The sequence below is a fragment of the Maylandia zebra genome, linkage group LG16 (assembly GCF_041146795.1).
Source record: "Maylandia zebra isolate NMK-2024a linkage group LG16, Mzebra_GT3a, whole genome shotgun sequence".
Classification (NCBI taxonomy): Eukaryota; Metazoa; Chordata; class Actinopteri; order Cichliformes; family Cichlidae; genus Maylandia; species Maylandia zebra.
Window position 1 is genome coordinate 10,171,384 of NC_135182.1, and position 23,481 is coordinate 10,194,864.

General features: G+C 43.9%; 1 long non-coding RNA gene across 1 annotated transcript; it reads right to left on the minus strand.

Moving 5' to 3' along the window:
* Positions 1-3,003: 3,003 nt before the first annotated feature.
* Positions 3,004-22,946, minus strand: LOC111500999 (uncharacterized). The gene is made up of 5 exons (XR_002721333.3): positions 22,455-22,946; positions 20,681-20,751; positions 13,923-13,985; positions 4,732-4,790; positions 3,004-3,739 (listed from the first exon to the last, which is right to left on the minus strand). It is a non-coding gene; the product is annotated as an uncharacterized LOC111500999 (long non-coding RNA).
* Between the last annotated feature and the right edge of the window lie 535 nt (positions 22,947-23,481).

Genomic DNA, 23,481 nt, shown 5'->3' on the forward strand with positions numbered 1-23,481 from the left:
TGAAATATCACATCAGGTTTTTGTTGAGGGATCTCAGGGCAATGCTATCTTGTGAGTTGGCCTACAGCACTCTATTAGGGGCGTACCCTTCAAAACACTAAGCATACACATACTCTCTTACTTTGGTGTTTTTTCACTTCAGCTCATATCAGTTCAATTCAATTCAGTTTTATTTATATGGCGGCAAATCACAACAACTTGAGTAATCTCAAGAGGTTTTATATTGTCAGGTATTGAACCCACAATAAAAAGATGATTTTGCATCTAAACATATTGAACCATTGCTGCGGACTTGTAAAGAATTAAAATATTTCTTTATGTCTTGGAAGGTACAGAAAAATCATGGAACACTATCTGTAGGGTCTATCCATCCCTCGTTTTGCAAGAAAGGGGCTTGCAAAAGGTGTCACAGGGCGAGGGGTGGGGTTCACTCTGGGCAGGTCGCTGGTCTGTCATAGTTATCACTATTAAAAAGCCTGAACATGAAAGCGGCATCAATTTAATGACTGTTGTTCAAGAGAAAAGCCAGTTAACTGTATCTTACGAAACCATAAACATCTTGTGACCACTGTAAACCACGTCATGTAAATCTCCCTCTGGAGGCTTACTGATGGGGAAAGCCCTGCTGTAGAGGTCATTGAGAAGGGCTCGGATGACTTATTACAGCAGTGACGCAAACAAGAGAGGGAGTGTACGTTTAGCTCACCTTCAGATAACAGCACCTTCACCTTTTACCCTGTCCTCCTTGAAAGTGTTTAAATGTGCGATGGAGGACGACAGATGGCCTCATCTCTCTTTCATTTTCCCACAGATTTTTTCCCCCTCCCCTTATCGCCATCATCATCAGTCATTTTTTCTCAGCATTCTGTTGTTTTGCATTCTGACTGTCCTCACACCACGCACGTCATCGACAGCTTATCAAAGCAACAATAAACCGCCCACGCACCCCTCCCATTACAGGCCATTAGCAACCACTTGCATTGTTGGGATTCTCATAGTGGGTCCCGATGGAGTCGCTCAGCTCGCTGTCACAAAAACAGAGTTGGTAAAGTTGAACTTGAGGGCTTGAGTAGCGAGAGACTGACAAGACCTGTATTGATGATGGAAATGAGACGAGTGATTCAGTGTGGGGGATGTAAATGCAAATCTATTATAATTACACCCGAAGGGGTTCCAGGTGTTATGTTTTTTTTGTCCTATAAGGCCACATTTATGAGGTCATATCTTTTGCATTAGCACGCTTGTTTCATCAACTGTCAGCTCGGCTTCTATTTCATAACAATCACTGTCTGAAAAATGTAATTTTCCACACGAATATATAATCACCATTTTCTCAACTCCTTTGTTTACTTGCACAGACTTTATGCAAATCTTTTCAAGCTGACACATGAATGGCGCCGGTTCACTTCTTTATACCATTACCACTGAAAGGCTTTTACATAAAGAGTTCCTTCACGTTTTCCCTTTTAACACAATGCTGACATGCCCGCCTGTGTGTACACTGAAAAATCTATTGTACAGCATGTACAGCCAGATCAGTAGAATGCCTTTCAAACAGTCTTTTGAGCGCAGAATTTGCTCATTGTTGTTTCCCCAAAAGATGCGAGCGCTGCTTTCATGTAAAATCATAAATGGTGGGAGCGTTATTTACAAGCAGCAAATAAATCTTTGTGTCCTGTTGCACGGGGACAGGGTTTTGATTAGTGAAATATGCCAGACTCAGCTGGAGAGGTTCTTATCCTGTATTATGTATTGCAGCTCATGTGTTAGTTTGGTATAAATGAAACAGCATCACTCAGCTACCCCCTTTTTTTTTTAAACGTGCAGTGATAGGAGGATCTAGTGTAGGTAATTTTACACTCAACAAATAATTTTGTCTGTAGAATTTATTATTTATCGATTTGTTCGAATGACAGCTGAAAACTCAGTTTATAAAGATAGAAAACACGCAGACATACACGGAGAGGAAGAAGGCACATGCGCTCATGGTCACTGTCAGTGCAGCTCGTATAGAATATCCCTCACCAAAGCCCAGAGTCATATTCGATTAGCAAAAAAACAAACAAAATTGATAAATGACTGAACTTTTTTCCCTCGGTTGCTTAATGAAGCGAATCATTTCAGCCTCACTCATATCAGCTCTACTTGAACCTTGGAGCTGTGGAAAAAGTAAGGCACAAAACCTTCACTCTATATTTGTCTTTGATTTGATTATAAAAGAAATAACACTGTTATTCAAAAGACCCGCTGTTGCGAGGGAGCTTTGCCTCGGTTTCTTTTCTTAGCTGCGGAGACTTATTATATTTTCAACTGTATTGCCGGAGCGTTGCTGGAGGGCTGCAACAGGACAGACGCTGCTGCCGATCCCTGCTGAACACACACATTAAAAGTACAATCGTGCCCCCCTCCCATCCCTTTTTTTCGGTTTCTTGTAAGGCTCGGTGCCGTAACATGTGTTTTCAAAGCGAGCTGCCTGCTGCTTTATTCATGTAGGTATCAGTCTAGTTAGTGTGTGTGGAAAGAAGTTGCCAGCAGAATTTGTCAAATTACAGTTTGACTGCATTTCTTCTGGTTTTGTTTTTTCCAAATTAAAATCGTTTGTGAAGTAAAAACATACTTTGGGATGTAGAAGTTGCTTTTGGGGTTTGCAGACTTTCACAGGTAGGGATGTCTTCTGAAAGCACTGTGTGAAGGTTTGGTATAATCCCAGGTGTGTGTGCGGGTGTGTGCTTTTTTTGTAGCGTGTGTGTGTGTGTTGGCTGCAGGGGAGACAGTGCTGCCCCATTAATAAGGAGCTGGTCTGACAGCAGCCTGACAAGCTCCTGACAGACAACAGCCCAGCTTTGTGCTGAGTTACTAGAATATTCCTGGCATCTCTTGCTTGGGGTTAACTCCTGGGACACAAAAGCAACACTGAATCAATTTAGATTTAGTAGATTTGGAGATTTCTTTCTTTCTTCAAATGTGATTTTCAGCTTGACAAACGACAGTCACTCAGCAGTATTAATGTGAAATATTTTCTCTTTATTGAATTGTCAGGGTCAGGCATTTGAGCCACATTGACAGAACAGATGAATGCTTACCTTTTCGAGCGCCCGTGGGATTATATAAGAGCTGCTTATATTGCTTGCCAGAAACCCAGCAGACAATGTAGCTGTAGAATTGAACCACACAGAAATCTACATTGTATGCCAGGTTCAGGACGAAAGCAAAGGTCTCTCCGAGGGCTTTTCAAATACACGTTGCTGCTTTTCCTTTGGAAAAATACGCTCCTTTAAATTTCTCTCACAGAACTTTCATATTTACAACCAAGGACATTTCATATTAAGAGAATCTTGCAGAGGCCAAGGAGAGAAGGCGAAATGAGTGAGAATTTAAAGAAGAATGACAGAGGAGGAAGGAGTGAAGAAAAAAAACCAACACAAAAAAGCCTTGACAAGGGGCCCTTGTGGAGTTGTGACACAGAGAACATCCTGTCTGTGGGGTCACAGGATGGAGCCCCCCTGACATCGCAGCCAATGCGGGGACTGGAATGTGTCACTTAGCCAATAGGAAGAGGAACGAGCAAGCTTGACTGGGAAGTAGGCAGAACTGTCAGAGACCCAGTAGCCAGATGTAGCTGCTGATTGCTACACAGGATCTACACTGCCTACTGAGCAACTGACAGCAGCTAGAGAGGCGTGAACTGCGAAGGCTGGCCGGTTTAGTCGTGTCTGGGTGGGGAGACTCTGGACCCCATCTGAAGAAAGAGTGAAGAGAAACAGAAAATAGGTCCATTATGAACACATACAGATCTCAGGGACAGACCAATTATGTAAAACAACAAAAGGAAAATAAGAAAGAAGGAGAAGGTGTGAGTGCAAGATGCAAATATGTAGAGGCAAAGGAAAGAGCACAGGGGGCAAACTGCAGAGACGAGATCAAGCGGGAGAAAATGAGGAGCCTGAGGGAGGGGAAGGATATAGGAGATAATCTGCTGACGAACATCTCCAAGCATGGCATTATCAGTTGCAGATTCCTGTCATTCTTTCCCATTAGCCCTGAGGCATGACAGACAGAGCCACCGCCGTGCCGACCCAACGCTGAGCCCTACGCATAAAGAGAGCGCTAACTCAGTCTTCATAAAACTGCAACCTAGATACATGTGATTGGAGGAGATGGGTAACCTGGAAGGAGACAGCGGGGCCGATCTTTCTCCCTTCATTTCGCTCTGCATAACTGAGGCCTCATGACTATATTGATCAAACATTCTCTGACCAGCTGATGGTCACTTGACTCCACTTTCTTTTTATTAAGGGAAATGTGCTGGCTTCTCTCTCCCCCTCTCTCTACTCTGCCCCTCTTTCCTCCTCCTTCCTCGCATTCCAGCGTTCTGTCACCGTAAATGCTCTTTCTGTCATATGCGTCTTTACATTTCCCCCATCTTACTTTTCCTCGTTTCAGCACCTCATTTTTTTTCACCATGCCAACTATGTCATATCGTTTGTCTTATCTTACCGTATAAGAGAAATTTCTCTGACAGCTCCCCAACTGAACTTACCTGTGAGCCTAAGGTTTAAAGTGCTAATACTGTTTGGGCTCCCTGCACTGAGGGATTTGAGGTAGGGAGAAGGGGAAGTGGCCTAGAGCTCTGTTCTTTTGACAATACTGGCAAAGAAGCTGAGAGAGGAGGGGACAGTGGCGAAGACAGTGTTTGATGCAGATTTTTTTTTTAAAGAATGAATTTCTTACCTCTTGTGGGAATGGCTCGCGGTCATTTATCTGGGACAATCCATGCAAAATCAGCAAACCTGGAAAAAAAAGGAAAGTGATACTTAAGACTTCAGATGCTAATTTTAAGATGTAAAAAACAACAACAAATATAACAAAAGATGTCGTTTAGCATAAAATAAGGACCGGTGTGTGTTAAAGCTGTGCTAGTGTAGTGTCAACAGGTCCAGACTGGTGAGGCTCAGTGAGTTCACTGGGCTAAGAGGCAAAGTGATAAGGTCTATGTGTTATCGCTTCCCTTTTTTTCCACACTTTGGTGATGCTGCCACTGCCGCTAGGCAGAGAGGTCAAATGTACATAAGCCAATCAGCTTTTTCAATTTTTCAATCGAAAGCAACACATTGAGTTGATGCGATATGGACATGCTTAGGAGGACAGAGGGTGAAGGCACACAGAGACAACAGAGGAAGTGAAACACCATCTCAGATAAGCCAGATTAATCGGGGTTTTCATCAAAGCGACACCAGCTCTCGGTTTTTAAACACACGTCTTGTGCATACTCAGATGCTACGGCGTTTGAGGAGCTGGACTGAAATAAAAGCAGGTGGACAATCTGATGCTTAATACTAGCCAGGAAATCCAGGAAAGCGAGCATGCGTCTGTAGTTCTTCCTCTAGAGAGGAGTGAAATGAGCAGTGATGCGGAGCGCTACAAAACTGCAAGATGAAGTGGGGAAATGCAAGCAACCCAAGCGACAAGGGCGATTTGGACTAGAGGAAGAGGGGGTGAGCGCTAGGAGGCCTGGGGATGGGTGAGGTGGTTCGAGGAGGGGCGAGGCCAGGCGTGCCATTCCATTCCTGCCTGCGCTGGCCTATTCTATTCCTAGAGTGTGGTATATGGCAGTTGATGTGGCTTTCGTCTTAGCTGCCTTGAAGATGACTGGGCCTTTACCACATCCACATTCACACACAGACACACACACGCTCGAAACACATTCACAAAGTGGCAAATGTGTTCACATATACACCATGTAGTACACACAGATGTATACACACACACACACACACACACACACACACACACACACACACACACACACACACACACACACACACAAAGAGGAACTGAATCATTACCCTGCTTTAGCCTCAAAGTAGGGGGTGACCACTGTACAAGTATGTGTGTGTATTTTGTGCAAGCACGAGAGTTGCAGTTCTACAGTGAGCGACACTGGTTCACTGGTAGTGTGCATGTGCTCGTGCTGTTGCTCAAGTATGTGTGGGCATGTGTGTGTGGGTGGGTGTGTAGGATGTGTGAGCTGGGTGTGGATGCATTCCCTCCCTCGCTCCCTCTCTCTTGCTCTTTCTGCACGTGTGTGCGTGTGCAATACGTCCAGCACTCCATCTTTAAAGTCCCCTACTGTTCCAGCGCTGGGCTTATTATCTACAGTTGCTCTTCCAACAAAAACAAAAAAACAAATCCAGAAAAAAAAACAGCCTGGAACTGTATCAGTTTATTTTTGAATACTAAGATTTGGATAGAAAAATTGATGGTAGAGAAAATTGGACTTTAGAAGCGCAAGCACATATTTTACTTTTTCTCACTGAAGCTGTCAGTGCTAGAAGAGAATTGGTGGACACTGACAGACTAAAATTCAAGAGTTTAGATTAAAATAAAAAAAAAAGCAAAAAACAAACAAAAACAGTCCACTTAATCTTTTAACGTCCACCAGGTCACCCGCAAACCATTGAGCATTAAGGGTTCTAGGTTGCTTTTAGTTGCACAGCAAATGCACACGATTTCAGAAACTAGTTTTTGTTAAGTTTTTGTTTTTCCAAGTCTCCTACATGGATTTCAGCCCTCTACTCCATCTGTTATTATTCCATCTGCGTATGCCAAAATAGGTGAAAATCCATCATTCGAACTTTAGTGTAACTCTACCCCAAACAGACTGCTGACAACCTGGTGAGTGTGAAGAAGTTCATACTTAGCTTGTTCCCATACAGCCTCGGCAATTTCGCTGGGTTAACAAAGTGAACATTGCACCAATCACTTTGCTTTCACTCACACAAAGAGATGCTTAGACTACAAGATGAGACGAGCCTGAAATGCAGTGCTCACCAACTGCTTGCCACCAATTAAGCAGCCGTTCCATGAGGCCTGCTGCCAATCAGATATTAGTTCTCAGCTCCCCAGATTTCAATATACCCCAGCCTGACAGTATAATTGGTTATGATGGGGGAGTGAGAGCTTCCAACCAAAGAGAGGAAGCCAATAGCTCATATTCGGTGGCGGCAGAGGTTATGGAAGCTCTGTCTTTGCTGTTACCTCTGTTCGCCATCCAAAGTCATTCCCTGTTCCAGAATATTGCTATCCTGTATCTACGCTGCTAAAGTCACTTTCCCCGCCACCCTTTCCTTTCCCTCCCTCTCACTTTCTATCCTTATTATAAATTGTAAAGATAAAACAGGCCTTTACTTGTAAAGCTATCCCAAATGGTTCCTTTGAGTGCTGCTAGGTGGCTGTCGGTCGAGTTACACACTGAATCCAGACCTTTAGACTGAACAGCCAAAGAACCTCTCCAGAGGGAGCCCCAGCCTCAAATATACAGCTTGTACCCCAAACCCAGGCTCAGCCCCCCGGCCTACAGAGAGGGATGTCTGCAAGCTCTTCGAGGGGGCTGGACTGATGGGAAAGACCTGGCGAGATGACCAAGGAAAGCTAACTACCTCCTCGAGCTGCTTTATGAAGGTTTGGCAAATGTGCAGGGAGCACAGAAAGAAGGGAGCCGAAAGGAAAGGAAGGGAAAAGGAAAAAAGTATAGAGAAGGAATGGAATGGATGAAAGGTGTCCCATTGTCCAAAATCAGTGTGAGGGTACTTTGCTTTGTCGGGTCACAGGGTTTAAACAGGACCAGCGCTGAACCCTGGCACACATAGCCATAAATCTGCTTCATTAGTGCCAACATAAGGCAAAGCAGAGGCTATAATGTAATAATGTAAGCTCTGTCTGCAAGAGGCACAACCCGGCTACTGATACCTTCACTACCTCCACCCTGAATACTAACGCACGTCTTGACAAATAGCCCAAAGAGACTGAAAGTAGATAAGTCAGTTGTGGAAAGTTTGATTTTTAGCAAATAATCAGAAAGTCTGGATGTTGTTGTTGGGAAAACTGTTGAGCCCACTGTGTGTCTTCTTTTAATCAAGAGTACACAGGGATTTCATTCTGCTCTCTTGAGTGTTGTATGCAGCTTGTCTAATAGCAACATGACCACAGTTCCTTCTTGACGTCGTCCTACTGAAGCCACTTTGAATAATCAGCCAAGCTGAGTCATTGTGCTAACTGATTACCTTTGGAAAACAAAAGGAACACCTTAAAAACGCAGCTCTGCGGGCCTTGCCCATTGATCCTGGTTTTCCATGACGTGCATCCGTCTCTACAGCCTCTTTCTCGCACACGCACGCACGCACACTCACATTGCAACTTATTGGAATTCAGTGAGGCCCAGGTAGGGGAAGCTTTGCCCATATATGTGCAAAGGAGGAACCAGGCCAGGTGTGTGTGGTTAGTACACGTTGGAACGTTCTTGAACACACACACACACACACACACACACACACACACACACACACACACACACACACACACACACACACACAAAAGAAATGCACACAAGACGTATGCAAACACACAGAATCTCTAACGGGCTTTTTCTGTTGTGCATGCACACACAGTGCTTTGAGCCCTGCGACATCTAAGTTATCTAGCTAAGCTCTTAACACTACAATCTGCCTGTGAATGACAGACTTGTGTAAGTGAGCTGTTGATGTATAAACAAAGACAAGTCATGCGAAAAGGAAAGTAGGGAAAAGAAAAAGGAGAAATGAGTCAAGTCATAGTTAAGATTGTTCTTGCGCCGCTTAACCCAGTTTCAGTTACATAACTCCTGTCAGCGTTGGAATAACTACGGTATGTCACAACGCCTCACTTCCCGACGCCAGCCGCTATGAATGCAGTTCAAAGTAAAGCCTGCCACAGGTGACTTAAGTCCTAAGTTCCTCCAGCCATCTGCCACCTGTCATTATGCGGTCCACGTTTGCCCCCTCCACTCCACGTCACGAGCACATTGTTCCTGATATTAAGTGTAGCCGTTATATCCTTTTGTTGTCAAATTGAGTGTGGAGGAATAAACAGAAAAGCTGCTTTTATCACTACCGTGTGGATATGTGACCATTCCACAGCAGTTTGTCAGGATGACACCTTTCTAATTAACCTAACCTGCTTGCTTGAGGTCCTTTTCAGTACATTAAAAAAAGAATTCTTCCATTTAAAACTCACAAAGAATAAATATTTCGTATTAAAAAAATTCCTGCATGTTTATCTTTGACCATAAACCTTTATTTGTATATATTTTATTTCCACTAGTTAATAACCAAATAAAAGTAATATAAAAATAAACTAATTGGTATTAGCTCTGCATCTCTACATTATGTCAAAAAAAGTAACACATGTCAATATATTCATTTTTTATGGGTTAAATCTGCTCAGCCAGTCATGGCCTTTTAAAAAGATTTAAATCTATTTAAAAATTGAAAGTTTAACCATTCTGTTGAATAGTTCAGTTTAGTTAGATTGACTGAGCTTTACAGTGCTGCATCACTGCCAAGGTTAAAATTAGGTTCAGTTTGACTAAAAAATGAAAGGTTTGTAGATGACTCACCTTGCTGTTTTTTCAAGCCACTTTTATTTGGTTGTTAAATGGTTGTAATCCAATAGCCCCTAAAATCTCTACTCATGCCAGTAATACAGTCAGCAAATAAATGTATGATGCAGATGTAGATTTCTCGCCTTTTTTGTAACCAAATCTCAATGTTGCTTTGACATCTGGAAAATTATCTTAATCAACATCTAAATAATCATAATAATAATCATAAAACGTAAGAAACTGCTACAACATGCCCTGGATTTGTATACGTGACAAAAAAAAAAGTGCTCTCCTCTTCTTATTATCCAAAAACCAAGTCATTTACGTTTTCCTATAGAAGCTGCAGAAAGGTGGTTGGCCTGAGATGGTTAGCTGCTTATTGTCAAGTAGCACAGAGCAGGGTTCACCGTGTAGGCAGGGTGATAAGACAAAAGGGCAGATTCCATGTTAATCTGGGCTTGGGAATTTAATCTTCCTCATCAAGATACCTGCGATGCATCTCGCCGCCAATCTCTTTTCTATCGTGCACTCGCGCCGGAAACGCTGCCCCGATAAGTGCCGACAGATCCTCGCGCACCAACGTGACAATTCCTTATCACCACTCCTCACTCTCTTTCTCGCCGTCTCCCTATCACACCTCCTGATAAACCATAAACTAAAGTGGGGACAGGAGGAGTGTAGGAACTGCAGTAAGCTCAAGGAGTGGCCATTATTGTGTCGCAGTAAAACAAAGGGTGTGCATGTCCGTCTGTAGGGTTGGCTTTTGGCAGGCACCGGCATGGTAACGTGGTTATGGTCCACACACACACACAGAGGTCACCCTGATAAATTATTTTCCTGTTTGTTTCCTGAGAACGGCCTCTTACATTATCTCATCATCTTGATGAGATCGACAGATTGATAGCATGACTTCCTTCTTTGTTGAAATTCTTTAAGCGGAAATCTAAAAGTGTAGACGGTCACAAAATAAACCTTCGTCCCCGAAAGTGAGTCATGAGGGAGCATTATTACGTGTTAATGCTGGAAACTTTCCCTCTTATTACATGACAAGTAAGAGTAATGATAGCTGGAAGGAGCATTATGTTAGTCAGAGAGAGTGGGAGACAATTTGAAGAACAACAGCTGGGCAGAGAGCCACAACTCTTTAAAAAAAAAAGAAGATGAAGAAAAGAAGAAAAAAAGCCCACTGCTTCAAGACACACACCCCTCTGTTCAGATTGTGACTAAGCCCGCTTAGGCAAACACATGTCACCCACAACCACTAGCACTGATTCACACGACTCCTTAAAACACTCTCTCTGTGTCTTGCACAGACCAACACATATACACACATGCGGCGGCAGCGCTTTAAGAGGTGGTAACCAGGAGGGACAGCGGCGACAGCGAAGGGGAGAATGACTCCAGAGTGCCGGCTCTGCAGTCATCAGACGTCACTCCTTTGCAGCCAATCATGTCAGCTGCCTGCCATGTCCATTCATAAAGAAGCCACATGCTCGCTGTCCATGCTGTATGATATTTTATCCACACCCCACCTCCCGCTCCACCACCAACGCCACCGCTTCCACCTCCACCCCACCCCAGACGCTCAGTTCATTCATGCCTTCTGCTGCAGAGCAAAAGGACTGTGCTATCTGTGTCAGTTGAAGAGGGGGGGGCACAAACACACAGCGTGACTGAAACAGAGAGGAAGTGGTGCTTCTGTATTTAAAAATGGCCCATTGACCACAAAGACCTATTTTAATCACAAGACTTCATATCAGCGTTGCCTTCAACAGACTATGTCTGGTATATTACCGCAGCACTGATGATAGCACACACCATACATTTTGCCTCCCATCTAATCCTGGCTGTGCGACTGTAAGTCAGCCTCAGAGCAGAGTCAAACAAATCGGCTGTGTGACAGTGAATCAGCTCCTCTGTAACGCGATCGCAGCGCTGGGGACGCTCACGCTAGTGACCATTCAAACTCAGAGCAATCCGAGACAAGCTGAAGGTGACCAATCACCAGCTTCAAAACAAAACAAAATTGAACAGAAAGAAAAATCAGAGCACAACTTCACTACTTCAGGCTGTGTGAGAGTTTGCCGACAGCCTACAGACTGCTCTTCCTCTCCACCTATTAAGGATCTGGGAGCAGTTTCTCAACCTTAACTTGTAACATATGATATCCATCAACAGCAGCAGCAGCAGCTCCCCTACTTTCTGGGAATCTTTTCCCTTTCTTTTCTTTTTTCTTTCTTTTTTCACTTACCCGTCTGGGTGAGAGTAGTGTTTCCTCCCAGCGCTGAGTTTGGAATGAGGGAACCCCCCCACATATGCACACCCCTTCCCTCAACCTCCACTCGAATTTCTTCCTCTCTGGTGTCTTTTCTTTAAGTTTTTCCCAGTGTTTCTGGGCGTCCTCTCGCTCTGTCTCTGCTTCAAAGAGGGATTCCAGGTTCCCTTTCACTTTGACTTTGCTTGGTCCAACAGAGAGTGAAAGAGAGAGAGAGGGAGGGAGAGACGATGTTGGGTAACGGTGTCTCACCCACGTCACTGCCCAGGACCGTGAGGGCAAGTGACATAAAGCTCGCCATAGCTCAGCTTCTGAGAGATTTCATCCTTACATGTCTCCTCATCTGTTTCCCTGTCTTTTTAGCCTCCTCCCGTTGCATTCTTCTGAGTGTAATCAGTAACAGGCTTAAAGTGACAGCAGCAGCACTGAAAAACCGGCTCTCTCACTCACACACAGAAGCACACACTTTCACGTACGCACAAAAAGACACACACACACACACACACACAGACAGCTTGTGAGGCTCCCTCTGGGCTAAAGGTGCTTTCCCAGAGCTCTGGAGACACTACAGCCGTTAAACTCCCTCTAAGCCCCGCCAAAGTTGCACTATCACATGTTTCACAGCAGTCTATCTCTCTCTCTCTCTCTCTCTCTCTCTCTGTCTCTCTCACCTCCTTCCTTTTCTCTTACCCTTCACCCTCCCCTTCTCTCCCTCAACCCCTTGACTGACACTGTCGGACATACTCGCTCACACACACTCACAGGACTGCTGCTTCTCCCTCTCTTATACATAGAGGGGGCTGAGCCTAAAGCAGTGTCCTGTTACAGCTCTCAATTGAGGTTAGGGAGAGGACATCCATTCAGAAAAAAAGAGAGGAGGGAAGAAGGAGGGGGAGAGGGAGGAGGAAAAAAACTTAAGGGTAGCCTCTCTGTCTCTCTCCCTCGCTCTCTCTCTGTGTATGTGTGTGTGTGGTGGGGTCTTCAAAAGCAGGAAACTCCCCCGCTAGAGAGTTGAGACTTCTATTAAAAAAAAAAAGGAAAAGAAGGACTGCTTCTCATATAGTGCTTTGTTACTCGAGCACTATACTACATGTATCAGTCAGTCATTCATACAAGCGCTTTTTACAATGCCAAAGTGCTCTCTGTCTAACTTTCACACTGGAGGCCATTCAGGTGATCGAACCTCCCGCACTACCTCCCGAGCCGTAGCCACTCTGAAATGAATATGAAATAAGGCAACACAAACAAAAACAACAGCTACAGTCTTTGTGACTTCCAGCCTACATTCTCCACCCATAAGGACATACACCCACATAAACAAATGCTATATATGTGCATCGTATCTCGACTGCTTCATGCGCCACATTTGAAGATGGAACTAACAAATGGGCTGCTGATTGAGACCACAAAGAGAAAGTACCAGAGTTTACAGAACCGGACGGACTCATAAACAAGCGAGTAACCACATGTTGACCACAGCTACTAAGAAGAAAGTACCCAAGTTCACAGGTTAAAAAAAGAAAGAAAAAGAAAACGGGGCAGGAATGGATGATGACAGTTCCTGGGGAGACTGTGATATATTAATTTACAGGAGTCTTTGGCACCTTTTGTCCCCCTGATCTGAAACTTTTGACCTGAAGCTGCCCTCGACCTCAGTCAACCCCCCTTGGTTTCTACCTCCCTCCTTGGAGCTTGCTTTCTCACCTACATCCTGCTATTTTACCCCAACTTCTGCCAACCACACCTATGAACCATCACCACCCTGCCCCACCCTCAGCTTCCATCCTCCTCCTCCCTGCTCGTGTGTATGGGGTAAGAGTGGGCTGAATGGGAGTCTCGAACTGAAGGGATCACATAGTTGGTTTGTTACTCACACGGGAGGCCATGTGACTCACCAAAGGCCATGCTGCACCCATGCTACGCTCCCGTTACACATATTGTGGTACGGAAACACGCACACACGTTTTAGTGGAGCCGGATAAATGCTTTTGTCAGATCTCATTCATAACTATTTAAATAACCTCTGTGAGTCACATAACAAGTAGGGTTAAGTAATAATTGACCTATATACACACATTTTGGTATTAAAGCCCTTAAGTGCAATCTCAGGGCAACTTGCAACCTATTGTTTTTTTGTATGTACAAGAACGCCACTGATTACCTGACCTGACTGTCCTGAGGAGGTAAAGCTCTATCACATTATAAAAGAAGCTTAGGAAAGTTTCTCACCTCAGTGATGACGTGAGTGGGATCCCAGCTTCCTGTGAGCTGCGACAGCATCAGTTGGCTCTCCTGTTTGGGACACAATTGAACCTAGTATGAGGGATTGTTTGTGTATGTCTCGTTGTTTCGGTGCGTTCTCTTGTACACACATGTACACTGTATAATTTCATGCTACCTGCCCAGGGACTGTTGACGCAAGTCAGCATTAGTGCTTAAAAGATTTGGTTGTATATTTTTTTTAGAACATTAAAACACTGAGATTTGGTCAAATAAAAAAAAAAGTTTTAAAGGGCTTCTAAATAAAGCCTTCATGAGAAATATTATATAAGATTTTTTGTTTTTAGTCTAAATTTATAATTCTAGTGTTTACAAACTACATTTCCATCCAGTGTCTTTGGACCTCATGAGCTAACATCAAAGACATCATCGCATATAGCTCTGCTTGTCGCGCAGAGAGAGTGAGTGGGTGAAGGCTGAATAACAGCTCTCTCCGTGTGTGAATGGGTATCTGTACGCGCTTCGCTGTGTTCAACGGGTGCCGCTGAGCCTCGGCATCAGGCTGCACTCAAGCCAGGGATGACTCAGGGTGAGAGCGGCTAAATGACTCCAGACCTGCCGACAAACTGCGGCATGAATGTGCGCGGGTCGAGTCACCGGGAGGATTTAAATGGGACTCTGTGCGCTTGCCTGGTTTGTTTTTGTTTCTTTCTGTTTGAAATAACTTTGTTAATTTTCTCTCGTGTATTCCTGTGTGGAGCTATTTCGGGTCGACCATTTGATATGATGTGCACTACCTGCCAAAAGCAGCGATCTGACAGATTATTCCTGATCTTGTTATTCAGATGCTCTGCAAGCCAGCGACAATGAGTCATTGATTTCTTTTTTCCCTAACAAGTAGGTAATTTATAGTTAAAATGAAAAGAGTGCAACGGTCTGTCTTTAGCAAATGATGAATCTGCAATTATTGATCCTAAAAACAATTTATAATAACACAAAACCAAAAAGGAGTCAGGTAAACATGAGACTGAACATATTTTCTTCTAAATGATCTAATCAGAAAATATGAAGAAAACTGTTCTGTTTTGCGGTTAAATCCCGTGTTAAAGACAGCAAATTAATTAGCGTGTGTGCTGATGAAATTCACATGATGTGAGTCTCAGTTTGACATTAAAGGGTTTCTCCTAAAGAGCAAAGTTTCTCAGTAACTAAGAGGTTTGCCATTTTAGAATGTGACTCAGTCTATTGTGGGCACAAAGTGAGCACCGCCTGCTCGCTTTCTCTGGGTGGATACAAGGGCGGAGATGTGTTTCAACACACATGCACAGCACAGGCGGGGGTCTTTCCTTCATGTAGTTACAGACACACACGTACCCCCCCACCCCTCCACCCACACCCACACACCCACACACACACACACACACACACACACACACACACACACACAATGGAGATTTCAGTGGAAAGGAAACTGGGGATTCCTAAGATTCCTGTGGACAAAAAGGTGTGAACTCAGGCGGCTGAGCAGCCTGGGAATTCTGCTGGGTTGACTTGAGAAGCAGTTAAATGGCTGACCAGAGTTAGTGGTGACACACAGACAGACAGAGATAAGGAAGAGCTGGAGAGATAGAGCGAAGGAATTCAAACAGCAGGAGAGAGACGAGAATGTGGAGAGAATGCAAGAGAAAATATTGAAATGGTAAAATGGGTCCGCGGGGCTGTGTCTTTACAAGTAACTATACCGGTGCTTAATGATTTACATGAAAAAGGTAACGCTGTTCTTCTGCAGTCAGATGTGAAACAGAGTAGTCAGAGAATAATGGCACAAGCAACATACAGAATTTTGCCTATTTCAAGAAAATCAAACTGTGTGTGTTTGTGTTTTCAATGGTTTTAAATACTTTCTTATCCACCTTGTCTTAGCTGCAGTGGCGTTTTATTCATCCTACCCAAGTAAACAGGGTCAGAGAGATAGCAGTGATAGAGGTTGGGTGGGGGAGACACAAAGACCAGCAGTGAGAAGACCTACAGTAAGTTTCCACGGTGCTGCTCAGAGTAGTTTTAAGACATGACAGTTCAAAAAAAAGCTCACTTGTGGAAGATTTTCTTTCAGCTGGGTTGAAGTGAATAAACAGATTGGCTGTCCATAAAAAAAATTAATTTAAAAAAACGCTTAAAAAGAAAAAGTGAGCAGCAAATAAAAGCAAAAAACCCCCAAAACAAAACAGCTAGAAACTGTGTTTCAGAGAAGTAGGGAAAAGGTCAGCAAGACAAATAGAACGTGCAGCTAGATATTTCCACAGACGTGTCAGAACATTTAGAGAATGTCTCCAATGCCCCAAATTCTTGTGAGCACTCAAAGTTCTTTCTCAAGTGGCATTCCACATAGCCAGAGAAAGTTTGAATTATAAAAGCACAAACTCTCTCACACACGCACACGCTCACACACTATGTCACAGATGCACCTGTCTGTGCCAAGACAGAAACTCCCAGCCACTGATAGACAAGAACAGACGTAACAGTGACGTCATCTCATTCACTAACCCGGCACACAAAGACACACCTCTGAAGAAACGCACGCTTGTAACCAACCAAGGACAGGAGATGGAAATATGGCAATCAGACTCCCTCCCCCGCCAGCCTAGTGTAGCTGTGTGTGTGTGTTCTGCACTGACTATATTAGGCCCGTCGGTTTCTAACATGGGGAGACGGCGAACACGCAGATACAACTGTGATGTCACGGTCACGTTGGAGAGGCATGACTCTACATCTTATCTCTCATCACGGTGCTTGTTCTGCATTGCTCTCCACTGCCCTGCAGTGACGCGCGTGTCTGTTTGTGTAAGTGTGCATGTGTCTGTCTGTCTGTGTGTGTGTGCGCGCGCACTTATTACCCTGTGATAACCTTGGGCGTTAGTGACACGCAGGGATTTCACAGCAGCTCTAGTGTCACACGAGCACCTCTGAGCTCAGGTGAAACATTTTGACAATACTTGAAATTTCCATTACTACTGCAAGTCTCTGTAATTGCATCATACACGCATGCTTCTATTGTGACACAATGCATAATTATTAGGTTGAGGTATATAAAGTAATAGCTGCCATAACGATAGTGTTAGTAACATAGTATTAAAAACATCATTTTTGCTTATTTTTTTTAAACTTTAGATGATACTTTTTAAACATTTTATTTCCAAAGCAAAATCAGTTTTGAGCTCGTTGTATTTTACTTTGCATATTTTACATTAGTTCAGCCTGACAACCCCCCCCCCCCCCCACAAAGAAAGTCTATTTAAATTATGTTTATTTACATGCACTGCTCACATAAATGTACTCCATTAATATTTCAGTGCTCATTTTTGACAGTTAAGACAACTCAAAAAAGAAAACAGCAATGTTACGTTTTATTAAGTCAAAGATGCTCATTTTAAGCTCCGCAGTCCATAACAGGCCCACCAGAGATGGTTCCACCTCCGTTTAATATTATACACACTCCTTCAAATACAACATTTGGAAGTGCATGGAGCTAAAATCTAGTTGTGCCTATTGCACAGAATTAAATAATATTTACCTGTCTTATAGGCTTGTCCCTATTCTTGTATAAATTATTGTGGTTAATAGGTCAATTCATATGAAAACAAACAATCTGATGAATGAAGGCTGAGCATTTCTGCTTTGATTAAATGCAGTAATAACAGTTGCACTGACTGCAGTTTTCATGCTCTTGTAGTAAAATGCATAATGTGCCCGTGACAGCATGATCTGATTAGTGCAGAAATGCATTACTTACATATGCATGAATGTATGGCCGCCAGTATTGTGGTCCCTTTAACAGAACCCACTAATGCATAGCACTGACTCCCTCACTTACACTGCAAGACTTTCTCTCTCTATTCCACAACCTCACAGCGTGGACTATACGAAGGCTGGGACGGTGCTGCAGGCTGGCCCACTCCCAGGATATAAGAGCAGTGAGCTCTGCCAAGGCGGTGAGGGGTCACACTGTGGAGAATGTGCGCATGTGTCAGAGGATGGCTATGTCACACATGAGCTCCCTCGCTTGGCGGGTGGCTGTCTGAACAGTGACACCAACAGCGGATGCCCACATCTTGACGCTACAGTGCAGATAAAGCTCTTGTGAAACATTCCACTCCCCACTCCCACTGCTCCTACCAGCGTTTCCTGCTCTCACTTCCGTGTCCTTCCCTCCCATTCCTCGCCTGCCTTCCTTTTTCACCCGTCCACATCCCTCCAGCACTTCCCACCGCCTCATCGACTGCTGCTCCACACCCCTGGGCTGATCCCATAGCTGGCCCACTTACTGGTCCTACACCCCAGACTGGTGGACTCCCTCTTGGCTTCCTGGAGAACCACCTTCTATTATCAGAACAACCGGCCCAGCCCAGAAACACCGCTGCTGAGTTCACTGGGACATTGTGGCCCTGAGAGTGGTGTCATGAAATCTCCTAAAATGGAACTACAACAATTTAGAGTTAATTTGATTTTAATCTTATCAATTACTGATGTCAAGTATGTATGTCAGTATGTGAAGCTAGCAATGACACTTGCTTCAGCTTTTCTTAATAAACATAATATTGAGATGCAAGTTTCACATTTAGAAAGACAATTTACAGAATAGTCGGATGACAAACCTATTTCATTTCAGTTTTGTTTTTATAGCAAAACAACAGTCATCTCAAGGTGTTTCACACTGTACCGTAAAGACTCTACAATATCCCCTATGTGCATGCATTTGGCAACAGTAGGGCAGAAGAACTGCCTTTTGACAGGATGAGACGCAGCTAGGCTGAGGGACACTCAGCCATCTGCTGTGACTGGGTTTTGGGGTGAAGGGAAAAAGATGACAGAAAATGAAAAATTCAGAGACAACTAACAAGTCCCCTTAGTGAGTCATTAGTTCATTGACACAAAAGCATGATTTTAAAACTTAAAAAAAAAATTATGTATCTGATGAAGCATGAATACCAAACACTACTCTACATCTAGAAATATTTCCCACCCTATACAAGAATTTGTTCCACCAGATACAATATTTATTCTCATTCTTAGAGATATTGAGGATGACTGCAGTTTTCAGCTACCTGTATTAGGCTACTTAACCCCTAAAAAAGCATGAAGAATCTCCTCTAAGCTATTTTTTTACCACAGTATTTACAGGCTAATCATGCTCCTGTACACGTGAAGAAGATTTACACATCAAATCTCGCATTTTCCTTTAAACAGCAGCTCTACTTGCAGGATGAACGGAGAGCATTCATGAATGATCCTGCAGTGAGTAAATAACTTGTGATCTGCAATGCAGGCTACACTCCTGTGAGCTTCACACTAGAAAGTTTATTAACCTGGCAAAAAGCACCAGAGACAAACGGTCCCTGTTGCTTTTGACTAATGGACTATGCATATGCATAGTGTGGAATGGGAGTGTGTCATTCACTGAAGATTAAATGGACATGCAGCATGGAGCTTTGTTTTCTCAGCAGACAGAGTGAGAAAGAGCAAGTGGTTCCAGCAGATGGGGCTGGGCCTGATACCGCCATCTGTCTCAGAAGTGCAAGAAAATGCATAAGCAGGCTGAGACTGTGGTATTCAGAGCTGTTCTGTGGAAATACACGAAGGTCTAAAAGGTCTAAAAATACAGAAGTGGTCTGCAGAGCCACTTTTTGATCTAAGTTTAACATTAGAAATTCACATCAGTAAAATAAAGAACCAACAAAGATGCATGCAACATCTTTGTGTCCCCTGCCTTCTCCTGTAGCTCCTGACCATGTTTTGAGGAGCCGTCAGCCCCACTGAAATTGTAATTTACTCCATCTTCTCAATACCTTCAGAGCCTTCTCCCACCACTGCCTTCTGTCCTATGTGTAATCCCAGCAGTTACTTCTCCCGGGACTTGTAGACTCCTCGTAATAAACTTAACAGTTTCTTCAAAACGCTGGCAGGGAGAGGACTCTTGCCCGTGTGCTTCTTCCCTCAGCGCTCTCGTGTCTAGGGGCTCAGCAGCAGGCTGACTCACAGCCCCAGCCCACTCTTACCTCCCACTCTTCCCTCCCACTCAGCCCCAGCCGTACCCCAGCGTGGGAGGCAGTGCAGCCCAGGACCAGAGCCTCCGGCTGGGCACACACGCACACAAACACACACACATAGCCACCATGGGCCCACGGCTCTGGAGCTTTGGCTTTCATTCCCCATCACCCACACAGAAACAAAAACATGCACACACACAAAACCCACATGCAGTACCTACAGTGATTTTTCGATCACTTCTTTAATGATGTCATGTGCCTCACATCTGAAGAGAGCAAAGGCAGGGGAAACACGTGGGAGTGTGTGGGCCGTGCATGCTGCATGTGTGTGTTTGAATCTTTTGCCAGTTTTATATCAAATACACTACATTTAAAAAAAATGTTGACATCTACTGTTGCCTACTGTACGTAAAGAGCTTTTAACACAGCTGAGCTCAGTAGGTTGTAGTTATTTATAAATTGCAGCTACAGGGGAGGATTTGGATTGTGAGAGTGATGAGGTCTCCTTAGATATAGTAGATGGATTGTGAAAGGTAAGATTTCAAGAGAAAAGACTGATACAACATTTTGATCTAAAGCTCGCAACGATGCGTTCAGTGCAAGGTGCATTAACTTCAAATGGAACCTGGTCTGCTGCCGCTCAGGTTCAACTTTTCCATTTGAGAAATGAATTCAAGCTATTTCTGCATCAGTGAAAAATCACAGAAAATGTGTGATTCTTACCAGCAGGACAGGAGCCATGGATTGCAGGTCTTTGCCGCCTTTTCACAGATGTGCATCGTGAAGAGCTCGAGCTGTGAAAAACGGGTGGCAGAGGAGCATGTCACTCACATCATACGGAGCCTTTTCAAATATTCTTATCACTGACACCTTTATCAAACAGAAAATTTTTGAGGAAGGAAAAAAAGAAGATATTTTACGAAATTGATAGACTCGCACAATGTCACACATCGTAGGATGCTTGTACTGTGAATAATATTCAGAAAGGGCCAGATTGCTCATTAGAATATCTCACATTTGTGTGTGGGCGAGCTTTTAGCAGTCCATCTCCCTCTAGTCCCCAGCACTGTTCCAGAAACACTGATTTGTGTCCAATACCAACCGGGATCCTAACCTCAGTCTGTCCATTAAAAAAGTAAATCGATGCACCAACTTCTGTCAAAGTTTCAAGTACAGTACATGGCATATGCTGTCAGCTTTCAGATTATACACTCCGACTGTGTATAATCAGATAAAGCTCAGTCTCCTCCAATACTGTCACTAATGCTTATTTTCCCTTAAGGGTGAAGTCACATTTGTGGCATGTTATGTTTGATATGAGCAGGGTTGCAGAGGCAGTCTATGCACTTTGGTTCTCTACTTTCTGTACTTTCTGTACTGACTAAACAACAGATACAGCTGATGGAGGATCAGGAGGCAGGGACAACCTGCAAAATGAAAATCACTTAGACTACTGCAAAGCTCCCACGAAGTCCTAAATCTGATGGACTCTGAGTAGACTGAGGAGCAAGTTTTGATCAAAAGTTTGTTTGTTTGTTTTTAAAAAGCTTCTAATTCTGCAAACTCCTCTGAAATTCTGTTTAACGTGCTTATTGTCAAGTCTGGAAAAAGAAAAACGAGACACTAAACGTGCAAAACAATATTAAGCTTTTAAAGAAAATACAAAATTTGAAATTGATATTAACGGCCAGAGTTAATACATTAATAACCACAGAGATCCAACTGCACGTGTCACAAGTGCCCCCTGTTGGATACAGCAACACTCTTTCTAAAACTAACGGAGCATGGTTTCAATTATAGTCCTCTAAAGGAAGAACAATAAAATCAAAGAGAAAAATGTGAATAATTCGAACAGACAATCTAATTCACTTAAAAAAAAACTCAAGTCCCTTCACGCCCGATTACTGTGATATTCGCATTAACAAACACATCAAACACACCATTCAGAGATTTCTTAGAAAGCCAGTGCACTCACAATAGACCGCTCACTCTCTCTCCTCACGCCACATGCATCTCTCTCTCTCTCTCTGCGCCCCTCGTCTATCCCGAAGTCACGGGTCTCCCCCGGGGTAAACGCATTCCAACACACAAGAATTTCCTCCAGCCCTCAACTCACGCCCCCCTCCTCTTTTCTTTTCTTTCTCCCTCTCTCACACGCGCGCGCACAAACACGTAAACGCGGGCGTGAAGTAATAGCGCTCGCACAAGAGGCCTTGCCAGAGAAGACCACACACTGTTGCAATGCCATGTTCAAGTCTCGCCGCATGTAAACAGTGCCAGCCCTAATAGAACTTCTACACCACACCGACAAAGTCAAAGCACACATTTTTAAATATTTAAGTCTATGAATAAAACAGCCCTCTTCATTTTCTTATTCACTACTGTTTTTTGGCACTGATAATAACAATACTAATATTAATACTACTACTAATAATAATAACAATAATAACAATAATGACAACTGAAATTGTAAATTCTTATCATCAAACTGCGGTACCTGTGTGTATTCGTCTGTGTTGCAGATCAGCTGAAGCTAAAAAAGAAGAAAAGAAAAAAAAAAAGAGCCCAGTTTGCAGACACCTTCCTCGAGCGCAGCGCTCCGAGATCTATCCGTTGCGCGTACGAGAGCACGCGAGAAGCAGAAGCTGAAACAACACATCACCGAGGGCTGAGCGCAATAAAAAGAAAGAAAAGAAAGAAAAAGTGCTGGTGGAACAAGCGGAGACAACCGCAGATATATGCGGGAGGAAAGGAGGAGGATCGATTTATCACGTCTCTCGCATTTTGTGCCGTGGTAATACACCGCTCTATTACTCATCTGACGTGAGAGTCCCTTCTCTCTCTCTCTTTCTCTCTCTGTTTTATCTGTGTGCCTGCCCGCCTGCCTGCGGGCCTTTACAGCGGATCGCTCGGAAATGCCACTGACTGGTTCTTGTTGCCTCGAACTGGAGGCTGGCTACCCCCCGAAAAAACAACAATCAGTCACATCAGTCGGCCACAGCTCGGTCCCCGCATCGACCTCAGCCCGCGAGAAATCCCCCCCTCCTCCCGTCGCCCTCCCCTTGAGCTCCGGGGACTGTCCCCTGCTCGACCGCGGAGACTAATATCAGGATAGTGATGCCACTGTCAGTGACACACCCAAGAGAGAGAAAAACACCTGCACACAGAGAACAGAAGTGAAAAACGAAGAGGGGAAGGCAGAGAAAATTTCTACATTTCTGTGTGATTTCAGCACCTAATTTCAAACTCCAACAAACCAGTAAACGCCACTCAGCTGCAGATAGTAAAGAATTTCTTTTAAAAATCAAAAGCTCCAAAGCGATGAGGACATTCCTCCGGTTTTCCCTGCAACTAAATCACAAGACGAGGTGCTGCAAAATATGCTAAACAAGCCTCAGCTTTCCAGTAATAAATTAGGAGCTCTAAACATTTCCTTTAGGAGTAGATAGTACATTTTTCCTCCTGCTGTGTGCAGTGGCTTTCCAGAGTCGGGTGGGGGGTCATCTAGGGAGAAAAAGGTCCTT